General features: G+C 40.3%; 1 pseudogene; it reads left to right on the top strand.

Annotated features, from left to right (window-relative positions):
• Window positions 1-12,042: 12,042 nt before the first annotated feature.
• On the top strand, window positions 12,043-12,516 carry LOC106000288 (annotated as a pseudogene).
• The last annotated feature ends 4,670 nt before the right edge of the window (window positions 12,517-17,186 follow it).

Here is a 17,186-nt window from a genome sequence, read left to right as displayed (position 1 = left end):
GTCTTATTCCGGTCTGGTCTATTTGGAGTTCTAAAAGCTTCTTGTATCTGAATAGGCCTATCTTTTTCATGTTTGGGAAGTTCTCTGCTAGGATCCTGTTAAACAAATTTCCTAGACCATTAATTTCTGTCTCTAGATGCTCCTCTACACCCATTATTCTCAGATTAGGTCTTCTGATGGTGTCTTCCAAGTGTTGAATAGATCTATCATATTTCTTGGATTTGTTTGGGATGGGTGTATGTTCTTTCTCTATATCTAAGCTGTTTTCAATCCTTGAAATTCAATCTTCTGCATGGTCTAACCTACTATCAAGACTTTCTACTTTGTTTTTTTATTTCTTTACCTTCTAATTGGTCAGCTTTGATTGCTTCAAATTCTTTGTTGAAGCTTTGTTTTATATTTTGTATGAACTTCTTTATTTCCTTAATTTGATGCTCAGTGTTAATTCTCAAATCACTTAGTTGATTGGTTATGGTTTCCTTGGACTCCCATTCCTTGTGTTGGGTTCCATTCAGCATTCTCTTTGTGGTCTCCCTGACTTCTTTCAGCAATATATTTATGGATTCCATGAATGCCTCTATTGATCTTTGTCTATTCTCATCCCGCTCTCTCAAGTCCTGTATTACTTTTTGATTAGCTTCCTCACGTTCATGCAATTCCTGTAGTTCTCTTTGAGTGTTCTCAGCCTGCTCATGCCATTCCTGACTTTCTCTTTGTTCTTGGCCAGCTCCAGCAATTCCTGTCTATCTCTTTGACTGATCTCAGCCTGCTCATACTATTCCTTTATTTCTCTTTGAGTGTTCTCAAGCTGCTCATTCAATTCCTGTATCAACCTTTGAGTAGCTTCCTCATGCTCATGAGATTCCTGTATTGACCTTTGGTTTGCCTCCTCTCTCTCCCTATCATGCTCACACGGAGTCCTTTGCAGGACTCTGCAAAGGAATAATCCTCTGGATTATTCATTATCTTCTGTCCCCTGATTATCATTAGTGGTTGTTGAGATACTCGGACTTGCCATTATTCTTGTGTTTTTCCGGCTTATTCTACCCATTTGGGATGAAAGTAACACCAGTTTTGTTCTAGAACACTATCTTAAGGCAAGCATCAACCAAAGTTTGTAGTTGCACAGTCAAAAGTCTGCAGATACAATCTAGTTTAACAGATATATCTATTCAACATCAAGCAACTATGTATTAATGGGCTACGAACAGCAAAGAAGAATTTGGCAAAACAGACATTATTAGGTTTAGGGAGAGACGTGGGTAAAAATAGAAATAGAGGGATGTGGAAAGGTAGAGGGAGAGTTAAATTAACTAAGTCCTAATCTCAAAGCTGGAAATAGATTGGATAGAATGATAGTAGAGAGGGAGAAAAAAAGAAGAAAGAGAAAGAAAAAAACAGACAAGAAAAAATAGAAAAACAAAAATTAAAAATTAAAAAGTGAAACACTTAAGAATTATGCAAAACAAAAATGTAATATGCAGAGAAGAATGAGGATAGGATAAGAGATGGGGAGGAATAGAAAGGAGACATGAAAAACTTCAGAATAAAAATGCTTAAAATATTATATAGTTATAAAGAGGTAGTACTGCTATTAAGGAATTTAAGTCTAAGAGGTTTTGAATTAAATAATAAATTTCTGGATTAAGTGTGTACACAATGGGGGATAAGGTCTAATAATTGACTTACGGGTATATCTGAGGATGAGCAAAGCAGCAATTAAGTCACACAAAGAAGAACAAAAGAGAAGAAAAAGTGAAAAGAATGAGAAAGAAAGAAAAAAAGGATCAAAAGGTCAGTGGAGCTAAACAAAAACAAAATAAATAAAAAAAGAAAAAAGCACATACATATATATCCCTAAAATAAAAATTATAAGAGGAAGAAAAAAAAGTTAATAGAAAACAATTATTTTTAAATGTTAAAAATTAAAGATTAAAAAAGTTAAATTTTTTTTATAAAAGGTACAAAAAAAGAGTTCTTTGATTTTTTGGGGGGAGACGGGAAGATCCTGTGTCTCCCTTGTGTCCGTAACCAGTCTCTTGGTGGAGTCTCTGGTCTGTTTGTGGTGGTTGATTTTCCTGTGGCTTGGTTGGTTTCTTAAGTCAATTTGTTTGAGCAGGCAGAAAAATGCTGTGCTATACCCAGGATTTTGTGATCCTCCTCCCAGGCTAGTTCAGTTGGAGGGAGATCTGCTTTGAGTATCACTAAAGAGAGGGATAGCTGTTTCCTCTAGTTTGAAGATGCTGTGCTGAGGTTAGGTTCTGGGTAGAGTTGAGGCCTTTCAGCAAATGGAAGCTTTTCCCTGAGGGGCTAGCTTCTGAGATACTCACAGAGCCTAGCCTGGAGCATTCTCAGGGTTCATGTTTACTGAATTTCAATTGTCAAGGCTGCTGTAGGGAGGGGCAGCCTCTGGCTATGTTTACCCAGTGAAGAAAGCCACTCCTGGGGCTGTCTGAGCTTGCCTGGCCTGGCCTGGGTGACTTTTCCCTGTGTGGAGCTGAGCCTGGCAGGTCAGGTCTGGTTCCTGTGACCTGCTAAATGACTGTTTTGTTTTCTTCCAAGGCCTGAGTTGGAGCTAGCTGCTCAGCCAGGCCTTTGTCAGTATCAAAGATGGAAGTATCCGGGAGGGTGGGGGAGGGGTGGCCTTCCCTCCTCTGCACCCTGAGAAGGAGTGAGGATGTCAGGCTTCTACTCACACCGGAGTCTTGGTTCCTGGGTCATCTCTGGTCTGCGATCTGCAGGATGAAGATGTCTGCTCCTTGTCAGTTCTTGCTGGTGTCTTTGTCCTGGACACTCTGTGTTGCAGGAATGGCGGCTACAGCTGCCGCCGCCACTGCAGCCGCAGTCACGGCTGCTGGCAAGTGCTCAGATCTGTCTCCTTGCCTGGATTTTCCCTCTCTGGCCTAACTCTCTGTACTATGATGGCACACTTGGTGTGATTCTTTGGCTTAGGACTGTTCACTGGAACACTAAAACTGCTTTCTATGTGAGAGCTTGTTTAGCCTCCAGCTTCTCCTCTGCCATCTTCCTGGAACTCTATTTTTATTTTCTGTTTTCTACATTTTTATTCTCAGCTACTATACATGAAAATAGTTTCTAGTCAGCATATACTATGTTTTAAAGAATATATTTTTTGGAATGAAAACATGTCAATTTATATAGCATCTGCCTAGCAAATGCTAAAGAAATGTTTTCATGCATTTATTTTGACTATTTCACCTGAACATAATTATTGAGTATATGTATAGCTTCTTTTTTCCTCATGACTGGGTGTGAATCCAGACCATCATGCTGCTTGTCTGGGGCTTTGTCACATGAGCCACGCTACCTGCCCTACTTTTGGCTAGCTAGTTTAGGAACAAAGTCTAGAACACTTTTCTTCCAGGGCTTGCCTCACACTGAGAGCCACCAGATGTCAGCCTCGACTTCCCCCTTTGTCCTGGCTTCACTCAGTTGGGGGTAAGTCAAATCAGTACCCCTAACCCCTAATTCAGAAAAGATTTTAAAAGAAGACATTTCCAGTCTGGGCATCACTGACTCACACCTATATTTCCAGCTACTCAGGAAACTGAGATCTAAGGAATGCTATTCAAATCCACTCAGAGCAGGGAAGTCATTGAGAGTCTTATTTCCATTTACTAAAAAGCTTGGAATGGTTCTGTGGCTCAGTGGGGTAGTATGCCTCTCTTGATCCAAAATTCTCAGGGTGACTTCAATCAGGACCATGCCCCCCATACACACTCATAAAGATATATTCAAGTAGCATCAAATTTCAACTATGCATTGTCTTTGTTCTTCTAACTCAGGAAAACTGTATCTGCAACTGCAAAACACAATGTATATTCCTCTTTCTTAATGCTTTACTAGAGGAGCTACTTTGTACTGTGGTGATAGGCAGATGTAGGGAGAGTCCAAGGATCCTCACTGAATGTTGATCTAGAGGGCACATCAGGTGGGCAAACAGATTAAGAAGCATATACACACATACATGGGGCAGGCAGTGCTCTCCAGATTGGAGCCCTGATATTGATACCTATCTAAGAAGCTTTATAAAGAGATTATAAGCTTTATGTGGCATTTAATGAATGTCGCTTACCTGATAGTCATTCTTCCTATCTTTTCCTTTCAGCCTCAAATTTTCCCCGTGCCAAGTAAAGAGGTTCACCTTCTAGCCTCCCTTGAACTGAAGATAGCCATTTGACGCAGCTTTGGCAAGTAAAATGTAAGTAAGATTCTCTTGAGTTTGGCTTCTGAGAAAGTTATCATTTTCTTGTTGAAAAGGATGAGACCTCACTGGCCTTTTGTAATTCACCCACTTCATTCTCTGTACCAAGAATGCAGTCACTATATGTAATGGGCAGTAAGCTATCTTAACAGCATAAGGAGCAGCCTGGCACTTTGAAGACACTGCCAAGACTGCATTGTAGAATGATCAGCACGTTGCTCATTTTCTGAGCTCTGCTGACAGTCCTCTACACCCTATACCTCCCTCCTGCAGTGTTCAGCAAAAACTCAGCATTCAGTGTCATAGGGTAATGGAGTCCCTTCCAAAAGGGTTTTATTCACATTTATTGAACCACTGTTAGCCTCAGGCAGTATGTTTTGCCAGAAGCCACAAGGAGGGGGATAGAAAAGTCCTGCTATGGGCCCAAAGAAAGTTTGTGTCATTTTGGAAAGGTAAGACCTGGAAAAGAAGCAGACTTCAAAGGCCAGTCCTGATGGCTCACCCCTGTCATACTATGTACTCAGTGGGCTGGGATCTCAAGCATTGTGTTTTGAAGCCAGCCAGGTAAAAACTATCACTAGATTCTACCTGTGATTGACCAGAAAAGGTTTAGAGTGGAATTATGACCCAAGTGGCAGAGCAGCAGGTAAGCAAGGAAACCCAGTAAGAGCATTAGGCTCTGAATCCATACACACACACGCGCGCGCGCGCACACACACACAAGAACAATCACATACACACTTGCACATGCACACACAAAGAAACACAATGCAAAAAACAAAATGCTTCAGGATTTCACATAATTAGTAGGTAGCTAACAATGGCTAGTGGTTTTGCTGTATTTTCTAGAACACTCACAATGACTTAAGAACAGGCAAGACTCTTGCAGAGAAGGAAACTAGACATTGGATCACTGGTGGAAGTCTTCACAGGTTGTCAAATGTCAGTCTAACTCAGGTGTGAAACCTCCCAAATGCACCATTGGTATTTGCTACTCTGCCCTTACTCCTGGAGAATGGAAAGAATTTGAAGCTTTGGGTGGGGACTTGGAAAAGGGATCCAGGGCATGGAAATGAACAGAAATATCGATCATATTTTATGGATTACATCCCACACAGAAGTCACAAGGACAAATGGCGAAAAGAGAAATTTGTGGTTTTTAAACAACAAAGTATCCTTTCATAACTCAATGTCCTGTGGCAGTCACTGTAGGATATGCCTTTTTAGGGGAAAGTACAAGGCATGTGTTCACTGTACAGCCAGCCTTGCTCCTTCCCTCCCTCCTCTTCTTTTTGTCTTTCTTCTTTCCTCCTTCTTTCTCTATCTCCTTTCTCTCCCATATTTACTGTCCATCTCCTTCTTACTGTCTCCTTTCCTTTTTCTCTTTTCTCTCTTGCCCCTGCTCCTTTTCCTACCTTCTTTCTTTCTCGTTCTCCTATCTCTTTGTTTTCTTGCTCCCTCTGCCTTCCCTCTTCTCAATCTTACCCTTCTTCTGTTTCCCCTTTCCTTCCACCAGTACACAGCCCATCTTATCTCTTACTTTTTCTCTGTATCTGTCTGTCTCTGTCTCTGTCTCTTTGTCTCTCCCTGCCTCTTTGGTTTAGGCTGAATGTAGATCTTGTGATTTATGAATACAAAATCTCTCTTTAAGCTACATTCTAGCTTCCTATCACTGAGATTTTTGTTCAGAGTTTGTATCTTGCCTCTAGAGCCCCAGCTCTGCTTCCTGCTTTTTGGTGGCCAGTTGGAGAAATCAGGCCCATGGTCTTTCCTGCCTTGGTCAGCTTTGAAATGAAATTCTCAGATCTCAGCCTCTGAATGGCTGGAATTACAAGAATGGGTCACTATCACATGGAGTATTATTTTTTATCTTTAATAAAATTATTCTCCTTTCCTCAAAATGAAGAGCCTTATCATCTCCATTCCCTAGGACGCTGATAATATAGCTAGGGAGACATTACAGTTATTTGAGAACTCCAACATAGAAAGTATCACAAATGATTGGAGAGTAGTGATAATAGAACAACCCCAAAGTCTCAAGTCTGTGCTCTGCTCACGGGTGCTCTTTACCATGCCCAGGAGGAAGCAAGTAGAATAGTCCTTAACTCAGTAGTATGGTAGAAGACTGATAGAGTGAGGGCAGGGTGAGTGGGACACAGGATGGATGATATGGCTATGAAAAGGAGAGGATGGATGGCAGAGTAACGGCACATTTTCATTAACTACATCCTTCATTACACCACAACAAAATTGGGAAAATCACTTACAAATGTTCCTTACTGTTGGGAATGGTGACTCAAGGGGAGCTGAGCTATTTGAGAGGCTGAGATGTAAGGGTGGTGGGTAAAAGCCAGTCGGTGAAGAAAGTCCCTGACACTCTACTTGCCATTTAATGAAATCAGTGGGCACTGGAACCTGGGTTAAGTGGTGGAGCAGTAGCCTTGAGGAAAATCAAAAAGAGAAAAAAGCTAGTATATTTGGCATGGACAGAGGTAGCATTCTTCTGAGAGGGAAAGGAAGAGGAATGCACATGAGCAGCCATGAAAATTGTGCCAGCTGACTTGCTATGTGCTATTGCTTCAGTCCCTTAACCAAGATGGACTCCATCAGCACCCTTGGTCATCAAGGAAACTTCTTCCTTCTTGGGGCTCAGGGCCAGTGTAAGGGATCAAGACAGAGGTCAATCATGCCAGCTATCTCTGATGAGAGGAAACTGATCCTCTTGTTTTCCTGAATTCAGCTCCAACTAGTATTTGGAAAGACGATTTGGGGCTTCTTTTTCCTACCCATCAATACTTCTTTGTCTTTTGCTTGCCTCTTCCTTTTCTGTATTGTTATCATGCATTTTTTTAAAAAAATATTTACCACATTTAAAACCAAACAACCAATATAAGGTAGAAATTTCCATTCCCAATTCTTTTCTCTTGGGTTTTGTAAGGTTTCATTTTCATCCTTTCCATTTTTGCCTCCACCTTCCCTGCTACAGGTGCATGATTGGTTTCTAATTCATCCCCTCAGTGGTTCTTCATGCAAAATTAATCACACATACAATTATTCTCTGTATGTTCTGGAGCCAGCACACAATCACACTTTCATTTATTGTGTAGTGGGGCTTGAACTCAGGGCCTCAAGCTCACATTTGCCTTTCTCACTCAGTGTTGTCTCTCTTCTCCTTGAGCCACAACCCACTTCCAGCTTCTTTCTGGCTACTTGGAGATAAGCATCTCTCTGCCATTGCTGCCCAGGCTGCATGCAAATCTCCACCCTCCTGTTCTCAGACTCCTGAGTAGCTAGAATCAGAGACAGGTGTGAACCACTGGCACCTGCCCCAATTTCAACCTATTAAAAAATAAACATGAGTTAGGTGCTGGTGGCTCCTGTTTGGAATGCTACCTACTCAGGAAGCTGAGACCTGGAGGATGGAGACTCAAAAGCAGGCAGGGCAGAAAAGTCTATAAGACTCTGATCTGCAATTAAGTGTTGGGAAAATCAGACTAGAGTTTTAGTTCAAGTGATTGATCTCCACCCTGAATAGAACAGCTGAGAGAGCTGAAAGTCCTGTGTGCAAATGTGTGTATCACATGCACACACATTTGCACACATATGGACAAAATACACATGCTAGCTAGGTGTCAGTGGCTCGTATGTATAATCCTAGTTACTTGGAATGCTGAGATATGGAGAACTATGGTTTAAAACTGGCCACTGGAGATAAGTTTTAGCGACCTCAACAGAGACCTTGCCTAAAATAAGGCCATCACAACAGAGCACTCTCCTGGACAAGAATTAAAATTCTTATATATAAACAGACAAAACAAAACACCAACAATACAATCCCACACAGCTAGGTGTTGGTGTCCTTTGCTTGTAATCTCAACAACTCAGGAGGCTGAGATCTGAGGCTTCCAATTAGAAGTCAGCTCTCAGACCCAGTAGGAAACAGAATTTTATCTCTTATTAAATGCCAGAAATCCAATAGTTGATCTGTGGCTCAAATGGTAAAGCACTAAGCCTTGAGTGAAATATCTCAGGAACAGTATGCAGAATGTCAGTATGCAGAATGCAAGCCCAAAGTCAGCATTAAAAATAACCAGTACAGAAAAAGGCTGGAGTTGTGGCTCATTTGTAAGACAGCCTGCCTCCCAAGCCCCAGGCCCTGAGTTCAAGCCCTAGTACAGCAAAAATAATAAGAGAAAAAGCACTATAATTCTTCTCTAGTATTCTGTGGAAACATAAATTCATTGCATCATGCTAAATACCCAGAATTACTGTTGCTGGGTCAGATGTTAATTGTAAGTTCAGTGTTGTCTAGCTTGGATAAGAATGTTTATACTCTTAAAAGAATCTGTGAGGAAATGGAAGTATGGCTCTCATTATAGAACCTCAGTTGTGAGTGAAATAGCTGAGGAAGAGAATGAGGCCTTGTCTTCAATTGCACACACACACACACACACACACACACACACACACACACACACATGCAAACTTGCACATTAAAACCCAGGCATGGGTTGTTGAAGCCTTGAATCCCAGCTACTCAGGAGGCTGGTACCTGACGATCCTGGTAGGAAGGAAAATCCATGAGACCATCTTTTTTCCACTTAACCACCAAAAACCTGGATGGTGAGCAGTAACACTAGACTTGAGCAGAAAAGCTCAGCAATAGGCCCAGACCCAGATTTTAGGCTCCAGGACTTGCACAAAAAAAATGTAAAGAAAGACAGTATATTGAAAATGAACTTTATAACTTTGCAGGGGGCGGGGGGGGAAGAGGGGGAGGTTGGAGAGGGGAGGGAGGAGTTGGGGAGATGGGGAGGAAAGGATGGTAGGGGAAAAATAAAGGAGGGTGTAACAATGCTTGATAGGAAATGGACTCATTACCTTGCTCATGTAACTGTAAGCTTCTGTACAGTATCTTTACAATAAAAATATTAAGAAAAAAATGAACTGTTAAACCTTTCCAGACTGTCTGGACCATTTTGTATATCCATCATCAGTGAATGAGATCCGTTTCATTAGATCTTTCTCAGTCTTTAATATTCTCATTATAAAGGCATTCTGATAGATTTGTGGTGATACCTTGTTAAAAACTGCTTTCCCTTAACGGCCAGTCATGTCATACAACTTTGCAAGTCCTCTGTCAATGTGAAAATATTTTCTTATTCTGCAGCTGGTCTTTCCATTCATTTACTTAATAAGAGATGATTTTCAGAACAGAAAATTTAATTTTTCAGACATTCAATTTTTCACGTTGCGTGATATATGTTATGTTTTGGTGTCTTGTCTGAGAAATACATACCTAGTCAGTTTTTTGCTTTCTTCTACAAATATAACAGTTTTATAGTTTACTACACTACAGTTTAAATAATTATAATTTTAAAATAGACAATTTTATGATTTTCTTTCATTTTTCAGTATGAATAAGCTTGTTTTAATATTAATATAAATGAATTGCACAGATGGGTTTTATTTTGTCTTTTACATTCATGCATTTAACTCCATATTATTGTTTCCTTACATTTTTTCTTTTTTGGTGGTACTAGGTTATGGATCTTAGGGCCTCACATTGACTTGGCTGGCACACTTCTACTTGAACTACAATTCTAACCCTGATTTTTGCTGATTTTTAAAAATTCCATGTCTATACTTGACCATTAGCATTTTGGAATTTTCAGCATACACATCTTGTATATATTTTGTTGTTTTTATGTACTTTATTTTGTGCAGAACAGTTTTAAGTGGTATTGTTTTGTATACATGTATGTTTTATTGTGTGTGCCACTATTGGGGCTGAGATCTGAGAATTTCATTTCAAAGCTGACCAACATAATGTCTTGTACATCTCATTGTTGCAATGGGTCCACCTGTATCCCCATTTAAATGATTTGTTTTTTCCCTTCCCCTCCACAAATTATACCAACATCAAATACAGTGAAAGCAGGGGTTTTATCATGGGGGATGTCTTTTATTTTTCTGTTTGCCTTATTTTGCTGGCTAGAGCATTTGAGCTATTTTGAGTTAAAGTGATGTGTGAAAGCATTCTTCCTTTGCCCCAATCACAGGGCAAAATATTTCATTTTTTATCAGAACAATGTTGGCTGCAGAGTATAAAAAAATCAATGGAAGTCACTGAAGTGTAATTTACAAAATTATCTTTCACCATTACAACTCAAATACCAACTGCATTTTCATTAGTGTATATATATATATATATATATATATATATATATATATATATAGAAAGAAAACAAGATGGAATGTTGTTGATAGTACTTCCTATGGCAACCAATAAGTGCAGTGTGATTTTTTGTGGAGCATCTGGGGATTAAACCCAAGGCCTAAGACCTGTCTCTGAGCTTTATTGCTCATGGTTTGTACTTTATGACTTGATTAACAGCTCCACTATGGATTTTGGGGGGAGATATTATTGGAGATGAGAGTCTCACAGAATATTCTGCCCGGGGCTTGCTTTGAACTCTGATCCTCATATCTCAGCTACATGAATAGCTAGGATTACAAGCCCAGCTTAAAACAGTATTATTTACATGGTAGCTAGGCCAGATTTTGTCTTCCTGGGATAACTTATCTTCTCTTTCCTTAGTAAACTGTAAGTTATGTGAGATCACCATTGGTTAAAAGTTACTGTGATGCTTGAGAAATCTGATATCGGAAAATAAGACAGCAAAAGCTCTTGGGAATGGGCCAGCCATTTCGAATTCTGAAATATGAAAAGGAGCAGTATCAAACATGAGTTACCCAGATATGATAGCCTTAGAAATATGCTGGGTGAAATTCAGATTTATGTATACATTGTAGATTACATCCAGCTATATAGTGTGATATTTATTTGCACATTCACATACTTCTCTATATATTTATAAGTATATACTATATTTATCATTATGCATATAACATATATGTGTATATATGTACTCACATATTCATACATAAATATATGCATACGTGTATATTTATGCCATAGAAGTTTTGGAAAATGGATTTGGAGTGAAGCCCTTGTGGTAGAGTTCCCTCTTGAGTGAAAAACACAAGGGAAGGTGTGTCTGTTTTATTCATCCTGATTTTTACATATTTTTTTCTTTTCCTTCTGAAGTTCTGAGCCACTTTCTGGTATTGTTTTTTTGTTTATGGAGAATTTCCTTTAGCCATTCATTATTGATACATCTGCTAGTGACACTTTTCTAAATTTTCTGTCTTCTGAGAATATATTTCCCCGCAATTCCAGAAGGATATTTTCCTGAACCTGGAATTCAGAGGTGACTGTTTTTTATTTTCACCATTTGGGAATGTACCACATACTTCTAGACTTTTCTGGATTCAGAGGAGTAATGTACTATGCTAGCATTTAGTGTTCCTCTATAGGTAATAAATTTTTCTCTAGTTGCAGTATGGATTTATTCTAAAGTTAACTTTCATAAGTTTCATATGAAATATCTTGGTCTGGATATTTTGGGGGTTTGCCTTGCCTATTTTGTGGTTGTGGTTCCAATGACAATTGAGCTTTAAACACCCTGGGCAGTGTTTATTTGCTTTGCTTTGTCTACTACTAGAAGCCAGGTTGTTCCTGAGGAGCATGCCAGGCTGATGGACAGTTTTTAGATCTGTAAGCAGGGTGATTTAGAAGTTTCACAATTGATTCAGACTGGTGTTTTTTTTCTATTTCCAGTAATTACTATAAAAATTTAAAGAATATCCCCATCAGAGCTGACTAGTGGTTGAAGCTCACTGATTTGCTGCAGGATTGTGATCCAGAGCATCTGAGGTGGTTAATAATAGCCCCTCAAATCTACAACTAAAAAATGGCCTCCAAGGATACTGTACCACGAAAAAGAAGAAAGAGACAGAGACAGAGCAAAATTTCTGTAAAAGTGGAAGAATTAGAGCCTGAAGAGTTTGAGGTGGAAAAAGTGCTGAGTCGCCGTGTACGATGTGGCAATGTAGAATACCTCCTGAAATGGAAAGGATATTCAGATACATATAATTCCTGGGAAACTGAAGAAAATTTAAACTGCGCTGACTTAATCACAGCATTCATAAATTCTGATGAATCTGGTTCACCTCCAAGAGAATTTGAAGATAGGAACGGCTTTGCTAGGGGTCTGAAACCGGAAGAAATCATTGGTGTCACTGATATTTGTGGAGAACTGATGTTCCTTGTGAAATGGAAAAATGTAGATGAAGTTGAGTTGGTGCTGGCAAAAGAGGCTAAGGCTAAATGCCCTCAACTTGTAATTGCTTTTTACCAAGAAAGACTAAATTGGAATGGAAGATGAAACAGAGTAAATTGTTTCCATTGATTGAAATATATACATTGAACAATATATGATCCACTATGATCTGAATCTTGTGTTTAGCATTAATGTTGTGAACCAGCAACTACATTCTAATAAAATCTAGTTTGATATCTTGGTTTTGAATGTAGTATTTGAGCCACTCTGGAGTTTTATTTTTGGAGATTTTTGAATTAAGTATATTACATGATTTCTGGAGTTTCATTCTCTATCAGAAAAGAACAATTGCTTCCAGGCTATATTTTCTTGATTTTAAAGAACAGGCTTTTCATATATCAGCCAAACATATTAGTTAGTACTTAAAAAAAAACACAGTTTCTAATGGCTATGTTGAAGGACCATCCACATGTTTTGTATTTATTTGTGTTTGTATTCATATAACACATTGGCAATGTTTTTGGAGATTTAGTTTATTTTGGGGTGCTGGAAAGTTAGCCAAATGATCTATCACTGAAGTACATCCCTGACCTCTGTTTTGTTTTTGAGACTGGGTCCTGGGAAGCTCATACTGGCCTTGATCCTGCCAGACATCAAACTTGCCTCAAATTTTAGGTTTTCCTGCCTCTGACATAGAAATGCAAATACAATAAGTTCTTTGCAATTTTTAAGAGAATATATTTTAAAACCAATATCTTTACCATGCAAATGAGCAAATCATACATCTTGGATTCCCTTAATTAGCCGAGCAAAACTAAGTGGGCATTGAAAACTTTCAGTAGTGAGCCACTACTTTACAGAATAGTGAAATATTTATACAGAAAGCTGATGAATTTTAGTATATCTAAGACTCAGCCTGTGGAAAAGGAATTAGTTACTTAGAGATTTTGACAATTTAGGGCCTAAATGAGTGAGGAAAATTTCATTATAATTGACAAACATTTTGCATTTCTCAAATTCATTCCTTAAAGTAGGGTCAATTTTTCTCAGTATTGTAGTACTGGTGCCACAAAAGCCAGAAAAGCAACTTGTGTCATCATCAGAATGTAATCTAACTATATATTGTTTACTTAATTTTTACTAATGGTGAAGAGTAGTCAAAAAAGAGTTTTCTATTCTTTAAAAAATTAATGAGCCAGGCACAGTGGCTCATGCCCATCATCATTGCCACTTAGGAAGTGGAGATCAGAAGATCCAATTTGGAAGCCTGCCCAAATTAGGTAAGTCTCTGAGACACTTATATCCTATTAACTGCCAAAGAAATCCAGATGTGGTTGAGGTATTCTTAGAGCCAAAAGGATCTAAGATTTGCCTAGTTCTTGACTTCAAGTCCAGAGATTGACTCAGAAGAATAATTAAAGAATATCTTTTCCCATGCTCTACTCTGATACCATTCTTTCATTCTGCTTGGAAGGATGAGAGGCACAAGTAGCTCCTGGTAGACAGTTAAGTCCTGGTTTGTCCTGTGACTTCTGGCATAACAGTGAGAGGCAGAGGGAACTTCAGGTCTGTGTGCATCTCCTACAGGATTCTCTTGTGCAAGAGTACAAAGAATCTACTTACCCGGGGGACACTCGCTAACAACATTGTAGAGGAGAAAGTTGCCTCTTAGCTGTGTACATGGAGACTCTGGGGTGGAATTTGATCCTTCCTTGGTATAGTGAAGGGAGCAGCAGCAAATGGGGATGAAAATTACTGATTAGGCCTATGCATGTGTTCACTGATTGGGAGAAGGGTTAAAGTGTAAACTCTGGCTACCTGTTTCTGCTACAGTAAATTCATGTGATCAGAGGACCTGGGGTCACTCCAGGAATCCACTGATGCCATCACTTGGGGGAGAAGACATCTTCTTTGTGTGCCTTGTACAATAAAGGAAAGTATGGCCCTAGGTTGCTTGATGCCACTGGGTGTCCCAACTGAAGTATGGTGAGTGCTCCCTGAGGGGAAGAACAAGGTCCCCTTAGCTGGCTCAGTACGAAAAATGTGTGTACTTAGGCTGTGGCTACCCAGGTGTCACTAGAGCCTGTGTGGTTAAAATGGTGTTTCCAAAGGCTATGGTAGCCCATTCCTGTTCTCCTAGCTAATGGGTGAGCAAAAGATGAGTGTGGGTGGACGTTGGCTTGGATCCAGCCCAGACAAAAATTTCTTGCCCAAGGTCTAAACAACAACAAAGAAACATCACCTGTTCAGATTGGTTGTATGGTCAAAGTGGTGGGATGCCTTCAAGAAGCAAGAAAGAGAATAAAGAGGAGGAAAGTGGCTGAATGTAAGCCCATGTCCAGTGCACACACATTAGTACATACAGTCATTCATTGTTGTGCTTCACCTCTGAGTCTATGGGAAACTTAAGACTGTCGAGGGAATACTTGAAGACTGTATTCAAAGTATAACTAATCCACAAATTCCTGGGGGTATGGCTCAACTGTTACTATGCAGCTTGTGAGTGCAACCTAGAGGAGGCCACCATCTCCCCCTTCGACCCCAACCACAGACTCTCTGATTACGTTCTGTTCCACACTAGGGAGTCTGAGGGGCATGAGGAAATGCTGTTACACTTTGCATAATTTTTTCTTCTAAGCACTTGTCACATGCCTGGAAATATCCGGGCATGGAGTGGGAGTATTACATGGGCTTGCATCATCTGCCCATGATAGAAGTCCTAACCGCACATGACTTTCTGCTGGTACCACTGTGTCAGAGACAATTGCCTGGTAATGATGGCCTTGGGGCAAGTTCAGAGTCTGATCCTTATTTGGTATGGTGATTGCAAGGTGATTGTTGATTATGCATTTGCTAGATGATGTCCTTTTTTGAGAGGAGGTTTCAAGTGCTAAATCTGTCTATGTCATTCTTCTGTGGGGTAAGGATGAGGTAGGGTATGCCTTGTTGAGGGAGAGTGGTAGAGTATACCTCTGTACTCTGCTTCAGCTTCAGTTTTGGACGATGCTACCAACTGGTGCAGGAGGAATACATTTGCTCAGGGTGCTTTGTGTCACTGGCATTCCAATCAATCCCAGCTAGTGAATGATAAGGGGAAAGGTGAGGTTCTCCACACTATGCCCTTGCTGGATGCAGCCAGAAAACTTGACCAAAGGCTTGAGACCCTATTTAGTCTGTTATGCTGCCATTATTGTTCTGTAGGGCCTATTAGGTCACAATAAAGTTTCTCCTAGGTATGGTGACTCGTTTTCATTAGCCTTGCTATTCATGGAATAAACTCAGGGACTCAGAGTTTGGGAACAGTCTAGGAAAATTTGCCCTAGCCTCAATCACAGTACACAATCAGATGTTTTAACTGGAGGTGTGACTCGGGTGATAGATTAGCACCCAAATCAAGAAATCTAAGTGAAATTAAGTGAATCTATAAATCCTAATCTCATATTCACCCTTCTCCCCCACAAATACATACATACCCATGTACACACACAAGCACGTGAACACCCACGCAACTCACACACAAAAGATGTCAGTGGCAGGGACCTTTGTGCTCAAATGGAAGCATAAATTGGTTTAGGAAAAATTTTAGATGTTTACTCAAATTATAATTAATCACAAAGGCACTGTGCTGTAGCTCCTGTGATAAAATGTTGGTTTGCAATGTGAGGAGCCACCTGTATTGTGTGCAGATGCACTAGTGCTGCAGACATGCACAGGTTCAGAGTTAGCAACAAGACAGGTGAAAAATGGCCACTTAGCTGTTTGCCAGAAGCTAGATCCAGAGATTCAATCTGGGTCTGTTGTATAGGGAGGGGATATTTGGGACATGTATGCAGGTGCCAACTGTGGCTGTTAGCTTCTTCGCTGGGGTCCAGTATCACACAATGTGCAATATTATCTAATTATGTAACAGTACCACAGTTGTGCAGAGTCTTTCTCCTTCTCCTGTCTGGTATACTTGAGGCTCCCATTCCCCTTAAGATAAAGCTACCAAGCAGTGGAATAGGAAATTATGAGCCCAAGGTGCTTGTTGCCATGAGGCCTACCACAGCATCTCAGCAAATGCAGCATGAGAGCAAGAAGGCAGTTTGTCCACCCAACTGCATCAACAAATAGAGACAGAAGGCTGTAGCTGTAATTATTTGGTGACAGAGTGGCACTGCATTTTAATATGGTCTGTTTGTTAAAGTAGTGAATCTAGAGATTGGAGTGCCTAATCATTTTATGCTAGAGAATCCTGTGACATAGTTGTGGGTATAGGGTGGGAAGGCAGGCAAATGTATGATCTGGAATCACTCTTTCCAAAACAGTGTGTGTACTGGGAGCGTGGACCAAGATATAATAATGCTAATTAGCAAGAAGAAAGCAATGCTGAGACAGCAAGTCCCTATATCCGAGTCCCCAGAACAGCGCAGTACATGTAGTGGGCTTTGGCATAGTGCTACGATTCACCCTCAAAAAGAAGCAGAAAGTGGCACTGGGGTAATTGGTGACATTATGGAAATCCTAAGGAAACATGAAAGGACTGGGGGTGTGTCTGCACTGGTGCAGTGCTGGGTTGTGAGGACACACCTGAATATCCCCCAGCCCCATATCAACCCCTCATTTCCCCACCTCCTCCGGTCTGTGATTGGTCCCTCACTGTGCATGGTAGGTGAGTGGCAGGAGTTGGTGCTGGGTCAAGTATGCTTCAATCCAGGCATCTAGATCATCCACAGGGTCACAACGACGCATGTGTGCTTGGATTCATAAGCTTGGCCAGCATCGTGCGCAGGCGC

This window comes from Dipodomys ordii, unplaced genomic scaffold (assembly GCF_000151885.1).
Source record: "Dipodomys ordii isolate 6190 unplaced genomic scaffold, Dord_2.0 Scaffold215, whole genome shotgun sequence".
Classification (NCBI taxonomy): domain Eukaryota; kingdom Metazoa; phylum Chordata; class Mammalia; order Rodentia; family Heteromyidae; genus Dipodomys; species Dipodomys ordii.
The sequence above is the reverse complement of the archived record's forward strand: the minus strand, read 5'-3'. Positions and strand labels throughout refer to the sequence as shown.